Raw genomic sequence first — 9,631 nt, forward strand, 5'->3', positions numbered from 1 at the left:
AGGTGGTGGCTCGCCAGTTGCCACAAATCGAATAGCCATGTTTAAAATATCATTTTTTTAGGAGGGTTAAGAGTTCCGATTTTAAACGGCGCATTATAAGTACTAAGTAGTGTTTAGAATGATTGGTATGGAGCAAAAATGGAATTCATAGTACTACTTACCTCCTTGGCGTATGGTTGTATGGGTTTAGGTTGTGAGATGTTGAACCTGGTTGTTCTAGGGAAAATACTATGGTTTAGATTTAGATGCTGGTTTTCAGTAATGAAAATCGGAAGGGGGAAACTCTTCTTTGATTAAAAAAACTACTACATCCGTTCTGGTTTACTAGTCCCCATCGTATTTTGGGTCAAGTTTGTCCACAAATTTTACTTGTAAAATGTGAATGGAAAATGATATTTTGTTATACCCAAACAAAAAAGGACTGGAGGGAGTGATTTCTCTGACACGGACGCAACCTCTCATAGTGCAGGCATTGAACCGGCACACCGGCCAAGAGGGCCCCACTCGTTGCAAGCCCGGATGAACACGCCTCCTCGTCGCATGCAGCTGGCTTCAGGCTACCCCGCCTGCCTTCATTGAATCCGTGCGTGTGCCGGCAACACGTCCTTCGGCGAGCCGGCCGACATTTTAGAACACAAAAAATGACCAAAATATAATTAATTACGCATGGTCTTTGACTTGTTGTGCTCGCATTGGCAGCAGGAACTAGAGGTTTTTCTTTATTTATAACTCTCCTCATATTTTTTTGGCTTTGAAGTAAATCATGGTTGTGGACATTATGTATGAATGTGCAGATATCTGTGAACATGAGTTTGATGTGGAATTTGAACTTGGAATGTCAGGCTTGCACGTGAACTATACCATGTCCAATGATTCGTCTGTTATTATTTGGAAAGTAATTGCTGTTATTACATTACCCGAAAAAAATTATTTTGTGCCACATCAGTAGATGCACAGACATCACAAGAGGCATGCTGACTGGATAAACATTTGAACCTAGCTATTATGAAGGAAATTTTGAATTGACAATAGTTTTAGATAGCAGGAGACACCTAGCCTGCTCTGCCTTTGCTAGATTATTTCTGGCTTCTACCATCTCTTCTTTGGCTTGTGTGAAGAGAGCATATGATTGCTCTTTTCGCTTCTTCAGGAACTCAGCTACATTCTCAAGGGCTGTTGTATGCTTTCTTTCAGCCTTTACTAGAGCCACAGGGATACGAATAGCTGATGACTCCACCTGGCTTGTGTGTAATCCAGTATCATCTGGGAATTTGCACGTTGTGTCTAATCCAGCATCATTGGGGAACTGGCACCTTGTGTGTAATCCAGCCTCATCTTGGAAACATGATCTCGAGGTTGACCATACTTCCCTCTTTGCAGGAACTACATCTTGACATGAAGTTACTTTCTTTAGATCAATATTCAGAGCAACCCAGATCCATTTAGTAGAAGCCAGATAAACAGAACTTGGAGAAGTGAATTCAAAAGGAAAAAATATAAAAAAATACTACAAGGTGAGAACACCCACTTCCTACATCAAGCTAAAAATGAAAGCATTAGGACGATTAAGACTCTTCTTATTACATATCGAAGAACACGAGGCTGAAGAGAAACAGAAACTGCAACATATACACATCGAAGAACACGAGGCTAAACGAAAGTAATTGAAAGGGTGTTACTTACCAAAGCTCGTTTATAGGTTCGGTGCACCTCCTCTTTAACTAGCCACGCTCCTTGAAGATGTTCCCAATATCCCGTGTTTTGTCTTCATTGCTCCTCTGCATGTTCACACTCATGGTTTTAAAATCTCAACATGGCAAGAAAAATATACTACTAGTAATACTCACGCATCTTGTGGTCAACATTAAAGCACCCGTCTGCCATGTTAGAGCATCTCCAACAGAATCGCAATGCGCGGCGCTTTAAAAAAGCGTTTACAGTGCCGAGATCGAGAAGTAGAGATAGAGAGTAGAGACTAGAGAGTAGAGGATAGTTCTCAGCATAGATAGATAAAAAATAGATAGTTCAACTACTCCTCCTCGGTGATGTCCTCCTCCGACGTCTGACTGTAGGCGTGAAGATACCGATCATCGTCGGATTCCTAGGGCGATGCTGCTCCTAGCCTCATGTTGAATTGAGCGTCCGCTATTCGCCTACGTTTGTCCTCGTGATAGGCGGCTCGCTCCGCCCTCCTCTTAAATCTCTCTGCCCTCCTTTGCGCGTAGAACTCGCGCTCCTTGATGATGTCCTGCGAGAAACGTTGGCGCCACAGCACCATGGATTCCTCGTCCATCTCGGTGATGCCGAGACGGTGCTCCCGCCTCCGGTTGTCGCGACGATCCTCGTCGGTGATAAGCCGCGGCAGAGGCGCGAGCTCCTGCGCCCGCTTCCACGTCGGCATGTTGGGGAATTTCAATGTTCTATGAGACCATCAGAGGCGCCACGCCGCCGCGTCATACTCGCGGGCCGCTTTATTGGAGGTGTCAAAATTGCCGAGGCTGAGGTGCATCCTGCGGAACCGAATCTCGATGGAGAAGCCGCCAGAGGGGCGCGCGCGGATGCCGCGGTATCCCCAAGTTTCCCGGCGACGTGGCGGCATGGTGGTGCGGCGGCGGAGAGGTGAGAAAGAGCGGGGAGAGAGTGATGGCGAGGCACAGAGAGGTGAGAGAGCGATGGCAAGGCACAGAGCGGTGGAGGGCGTTGGATTTTATAAAGAGCGTCGGACGCTGCACGCCAAAAATAGCGCACGCCTGGCCGCTTTTTCCCGCGTGCGCGTGATCATTTCCCGACGTCTCTGCTATCTCTACTCTCTTCTCTATTGTTATATTTATTTTATATTTAATATTTATCTCTACTTCTCTACTGTCTACTTTTTTTTCTTTATACTTATTTTTATAAAAAACAGAGTTGGCGATGATGGTGTGCCTGCCATCCTGCAATATAGGCCGTGCTATTTATATCTGACAGATAGGAAGGGAACAATGGGAATTTTTCAAAAAGATACCCACACCCCTCTCCAGATTTGCAAATAAGGCCTTCCCTCGTTCATCCATTTCTCCACAAGATAAACTACTCATACAAATGCATCTTGATTCGTGCAACGCATGGGCATCTTGCTAGTTCTAAAAAACTTTCCATCATTTGCCACACTACTGGTTGTAGATGAAAAACCTACCCAAGCACAGCGCGATACAGGAGCGACGCACAATTACAAGCTGATATTCTGTTGGATGATGGAGGCTATAACCAATTACTTTTACGGGAACAATAGCACCCAGGAAATTTGAAGGGTAGGTATGAACAAAATTGGAACTGCACATGCTAAGTGATTCAATACACACATTACCAATCGAGGAGGAGAACGATGGTCGCGGCGGCGTCTGTGAGTCATGGTTGGCAACAGGAGTCAGTTCATTGTCCACGACGGTGGTGCTTCTGCGCTTGGCGTCGACTTCCGGGAAGCAGATCCAAGACCGTGGAAGACGGTGCCGGGGATGAGGCTTCGTGTACGACGACGACGGTGGACCGGCTCTAGTGCGGTGTACAAGGTCATCGATGAGGCAGATGCGCTGCGGTGGATGAGTGCGCCTATGTAGAAGGGGGGGATCACGAAGGCTGCGGTATCGTGGAGAGGTCTATTTTGCGGTGGGGATAGAAAATGGGGAGTATTCAGGTGTACTACTCTGGGTGCCGGGGTGGGGTTGGCTGGGTAGGGTGAACCTGAAGTTACAAAAACATCCCCCTACCAAGCGTCATCCATAGGCCTGTTCCGAAGGCTATGATGGTAACTTCCCCCTTCTCGAATCAGGGTCGCGGGAGATTTTCCAGCAGACCTCAAAATTGTGTGACACTGAACTCCCCGTGTGGTGTGTTGGGTGATTCGTCTAAGCAACTAGCGAGTAGTACTAGTAAACTCTGCATATTAGGTTTGACCAAAGTCAAACTTCCTAAAGTTTGACCAAGTTTATAGAAAAATATAAACATTTACCATAACAAATATGTATGATGTGAAAGTACATCCAATAATGAATCTAATGGTATTTATTTGTTATTGTATATGTTAATATTTTTTGTTATAAACTTTCTGAGAGTTTACAAAACTTGACTTTGACCAATGCTAATGCGCGGACTAAATAAAAACGGAGGGAGTACACATTTGTTTTTTTAGTTTGTAGTGAACTAATCATTTGTTGAAATTGTGAAATAAATATATTAGGCTACTGACTTCGAATGTAATGGTCTATATAATTCAATAGTTACAATCATTGTCGAATTCCAAGATGTATACGAGGTCTATAGTACTTCACAACATGCTCAAACTCACATAATCCCAGTCAAATGAGAATCTAAATGCATTTCATAGTTATTACTTTGTAGGATGCAATAAAACCAACCATAACTCTACACCAGCCAGTATAAAAGCAACATTTTGAACATATCCCAATGTGTGCATGAAACACGCAGAGAGAGCTTGCAAAGATGGAGCAGATAGGGCGGGAAAGATTGTATGTATGTGGACGAGAGAGTAGAAGACAAATCTAACGAGACAGAGAGATAGATAGAGAGAGAATGAGAGAGGAAGAAGTTAGGTCTGTGAGAAATATGGAGACATGTAATATACGTGAGATGCGTGTGCATCCGGATTCTGTACACGTGGAAGGACAAGAGTCAACAGGTTTGATGAGAGAGCTGGAAAACATGGACAAGAGAGGAAGGATCTCGTGGGTTGAGGGATTGATAATTTTGTGCGGGGAGAAAGGGATTGGTAATTTTGTGTGAGAGAGAGAGAGAGGGTGGGGGAGGAGTCAGTCAGCCGTCGTCACATCATCCTGCTTCCAAATGCCCCCGCATTCTCTACAGTGTGCTCGCCGTCTTTGATCTCCTCGATGCCCTCTTTGAAGATTGAGGTGTTCTACATGCTGGGGTGCAAAGAAGCACAAGCGAGAGTGGTCGCCATATAACCTTGGATGGGAATGAATTGTGTGCTCAATGGAGGGGGTGTGTGTGTGCTGTGCTGTGTTGTGCTGTGTGTGTGTGTGTGTGTGTGTGTGTGTGTGTTTGTGTGTGTGTGTGTGTGTCAGATGATCAGAGAAAACAAACATAAGGAGAGAAATGTGTGTGTATGTGACGGAAAGCTACATGCTAAACAGGGTATTCACGAAGAGATTGTGTGGGCCTTGAGGAGGGCAGGGGTCGGGTGAGGGTGTCAAAATGTGCGCATTGATGCATGTGTTACATGCGATCGTGCGAGGGACGGACGAATCAAGAGAGATGGTTGTTGTGATACAGATGCTCCTCTCTCTCACACACACACAGACACACAAGTAAAATAGAAGATCGTTCTCTCGTGTATACACAACGTATCAGCATCTGTCTATGTCTCACTCATGCATGATCATTTGCACATTCATGCCTCTCTATGTCTCTATCACACACACACCGTCTCCACATTGCCCTTCCGCCACAAAAAACATATGGACACATACACACATTATCTCTCAGTCACACACACAAAATCAGTATTAAAAAACTAGGGCGCACCTAAAATGTCCAAATCCAAATAAACAAAAACTGGAGCTAAATTCAAATATATGGAAATATTGTAGCGTCAAGAACTTTTCCTGGAAAAAAAATATGAGTAATATTCGGGGATTGTTTTCACACATACAAAAAGGTTCAGTGGATGTCCTTCGAGCGCGGCACGGTGACGCACCGTTCGATCGACTGCGCGGCCGCGGTTCACGCGCTAGCACGGGATTCCGTATCATGGTTGTGGTAACTAATAAAAGCGCTACCTAAGTCTAATGTTTACGTGTACTAATTGTTCCAACCTGATGCGCGGGTTGGCAACAGAGACATAACATTCCCTATTTGATGCTTCGGGCGAGTCTAGTTGGGCTTGGCGCTCTTTCTTTCAGTTGTTAAAAACCAAAAAAATAGCGCGTGCACGCGTGATTCGAACCGGCTTGCTACACTCCTTCTATGTTGTACTAGTACGGTTTTCTTTTAAGTTTGACCAACCCTATATAAAACTAAACTAAGCTCCCATACGTGCACTCATCAATATGCCTCCGCCGCCGTTTCGCATGTCAGCGCCCGCCTGCTCCGGCCAACAATTTCTCGCCATCACCGCCGTGTCGCCGCCATTCATGTGCCATGAAGCCGAAGGCTCGCCCGCTCACGTCGTCTGCAGTCCCTCCTTGTGATGCCGACGCGCTGCCAAGCACGCGAGGAGCTGGTGGAGCCACATCTATGCATGCAGCATACAAAGAAGAGGACTAGCGCATGCTCCAGCACGCTGGCGAGGAGGAACTAGCGTGTCATTGTCGTCTCCGCCTGCGTGGAGGAGGCGCGCATGGTGGATGTCGCGGTGGAAGCCGGTCGCGCGCGCATCGAGCCCGCAAACCGGGTGCGAACGCGGAATCTACCTTCGAGACCTTGAATGCCACGTGGATTCTGCAATCTGAAGCAGTAATTTGGGTCAGTCGACTCTTGTGAGTCGTTTGATGCAACATGGATGGCTAGAAGGGCTTCTTCAACCTCCGAAATTGATGCATGGTTCATCTTCTCAGCCCGCCACACGCCTAACTGCCTGCCGCCGCCGCCCCGCCCTCCCCTGAATTGCCTGTCACCGCCATGCTCCCTCCAACCCCGCCATCCGTTTAACCCCGGGCACGATCCATTTTTTTCTGGCGAACTGCATTCCACACCCAACACTCATAAGATAGATCATGGGCACCCTACCACCCTAATATAGATACTGGGGTAGCTTCTCTGCCGTCTTCTTCCTTCGCTCCGTCGAACTTCTTTCACAAATCGACTGACCCAAATTATACTACTAGTACGAACGTATTATGTACAGTAGCAACACGAAGATACGAGTAGTAGTACCAACTGCAAGAAGAACAGTAGTAAGACATAGTACTAGTACTAATGTACGTACTAAAGAGTTCAAATAACGAGAAAGAACATAAACATAGTTCTGCTGGGGCCTCAGCACAACACACCCTTGAAAATAAACTAAGCAACTAGTCTGCTTGACACTGCAGTAGAACCAACATGAGCGGCGACACTGCCACCTACTCGCAGTCCGAGTTCACGTCCTCGACTTCGTCCTCGTCCCTCTTCCTCTTCCTCTTCGCTGGCGCTTCTTGGCTTGAAACAGACACTGGGCTCTGCTTCTTCATCCAACCCTTGTAGATATTTAAACAAAAGTAGGCATCCATTGCTGCATACAGGATGTGATCTTCATCTAATGTCTTTGACTCCCATGCATGATGAAACTCGTGGTGAGGTTTCTTCAGTTTAGCGTACAAAGGATCAATCATGGCTGCTTCCAGTGTCAGCATTGAAGGCTGAGAGGCGGACACCAGGCTTGCCTTCTGGAGATCGAAGGGCTGGCCTACAACGAGGCCTATCCGACCCAGGACATCCTTGTCGTTCATAAAGTCTACAATAAAGAATTTCACTCTTTCGTCCTTGAGGAAGTTCTTAAAATCCTGGAACTCAACGTCGGCATGGCATATGTGGTAGACCAAGCATGCATTATGTACGCAAACCAGGATCATGGCGGGCTTCTTCTTCTCCGCCTCCTATAGATTCTTCTCTCTTTCCAGGACTATGGTGTACTCAACATCTAGCCTAGCGACCCACTCATGCATTCAACTGTTGAACATGCGTAGGAAGCGAGCAAGGCATGCTTTCACCGTCGCGGATCCGCGTGTGTAGATGATGACGAACTCATCGCCGGTGATGGCTCTAACCTGGTACTCAGCGGCGACCATGGAGATTTCGGAGGCCATGGATTTTGGAGGAGGGTTAGGATGAAGTTGAACTGGTGTAATGTGGAAGGACGGGACGACTGGGAGTGAACTGTTGTAAGGTACTGTACTAGTAGAAGACGGGGACGAGTAGGGCGTGCGAACGGCGTGGGGTTGCTGGCTTGCCCAATGGATAAATAGCTGTAATCCCCCAAAGAGTTCTCGAGAACTATGCGGAACCCACTAGATGTCATGTCTACTAGACCCATATCGTAGGCCTGACGGTATAGCTTCTGCCTGTTCGCACGCCATGCCGGTGCGTGGATGTAACTTCACTTAATTCCGTCAACTGTCGCGCCTCCCATGACCTTCGCCTCCCTCGCACGATCGCGCCCTTTGAGACTTCGACCGGCTATAAATAAGCAATTATTTTTCACTACTAGGGAAAAGCCTAGCAGTAGCGCTGGTCTTTGGCCTGTTAGTAGCGCGGGTAAGCGTGCTACTGATAAGGCGCTACAACTAAAGCTTAGCAGTAGCACCGACGGGCACGCGCTACTGATGTATCTTACTACTAGTAGCGCTTTCTTGAACAACCGCAACTACTATTGTTCTCCATTTCTTTTGAATTTTATGTCGTATTCATACACTTGTATACAATTTTTCATACAATAGCAATTTAGAGGTTGTTTTAACATCCTAATGAGTTATTAAATCACTAGGTGAAAGAACCTTGGATTAGTTTCAAGTGCATGGATCCAAAGTAACCAATGGTCACTTTGGATCCATCCATTTGAAACTAATCTGCGGTTCTTTCACCCAATGACATAATAACTTATCATCATCATCATAATATCATTAACAACTTATCATCATAATATATCATTGTCATATAACTCCTCATAATCATCATTTTCATCCATGATGAGACATCATATAACAACTTCGTCACTAGTTATAATAACAACTCCTCATCATCATCATCATAGTACTCATAATCACTACTCCTACTCAGCATCACCATCAAGTCTAAGACATTGTAGTCATATATAATCAACACTAACTAATTGTTTTTAATACTTAGGACCTACTCCTCTCTCCTAGCTAAAATACCATAAAACAAATAAACCGGTCCTTCACCATAATGGAGAATGGACATGAACCTATCTCCAACTTGTGGCATGCGCATATTCATTTTGTCTCCAATTATTTGCGTGTGTGCATTCATCACTTTGCTCCATTCTTTCATTTTGAGCATTCCATCATTTGAAGAAATTGAGTATGCAGTATGGTAAGCCTCTGAAGGAGTTGGTCGTAAGCTAACCATATGCATATCACCTTCGGTACATAGCATGTCAGGCACAACCTACTTCGGGAGCCTCTGTTCAAAAACAAAATAGTAACATATATAGTTAGCAATGTAGTTTACTTAAGAATAATGTATGCAATGAAGTTACCATCATTAACAAAATCTTACCAAGTTTTTGGCAATGAAGTTACCATCGTGAAATTTATGGACTAGTGTCACATATCTAGTATAATTTGGGCTGATAGAGTGACTGCTTTTGAAGGCCTCAACATATTCTATGAATGAGACAAGATAACCTTTCTCCTCACAATTAAGTTTGGAGTCATAGCTGTAGTATGTGTTGTCTACTACCTTCCGAGTATTTCTTGAAGATAAGAAATAAGCTGACAATTATAAATAAATAAGTTTAGTACGGATGAACACCAAATATTTTTAAATTAACAACATAAAAAACTGAACTTAACAAATTAGTTTGACAAACCCACATCTAGATAAAACTGGAGGCATATCCACATCCACCTAGATGTCGATATTATCATCATCATCATAAGCTTCGGGATGAATA

Source organism: Triticum dicoccoides, chromosome 5B (genome assembly GCF_002162155.2).
Source record: "Triticum dicoccoides isolate Atlit2015 ecotype Zavitan chromosome 5B, WEW_v2.0, whole genome shotgun sequence".
Lineage (NCBI taxonomy): Eukaryota > Viridiplantae > Streptophyta > Magnoliopsida > Poales > Poaceae > Triticum > Triticum dicoccoides.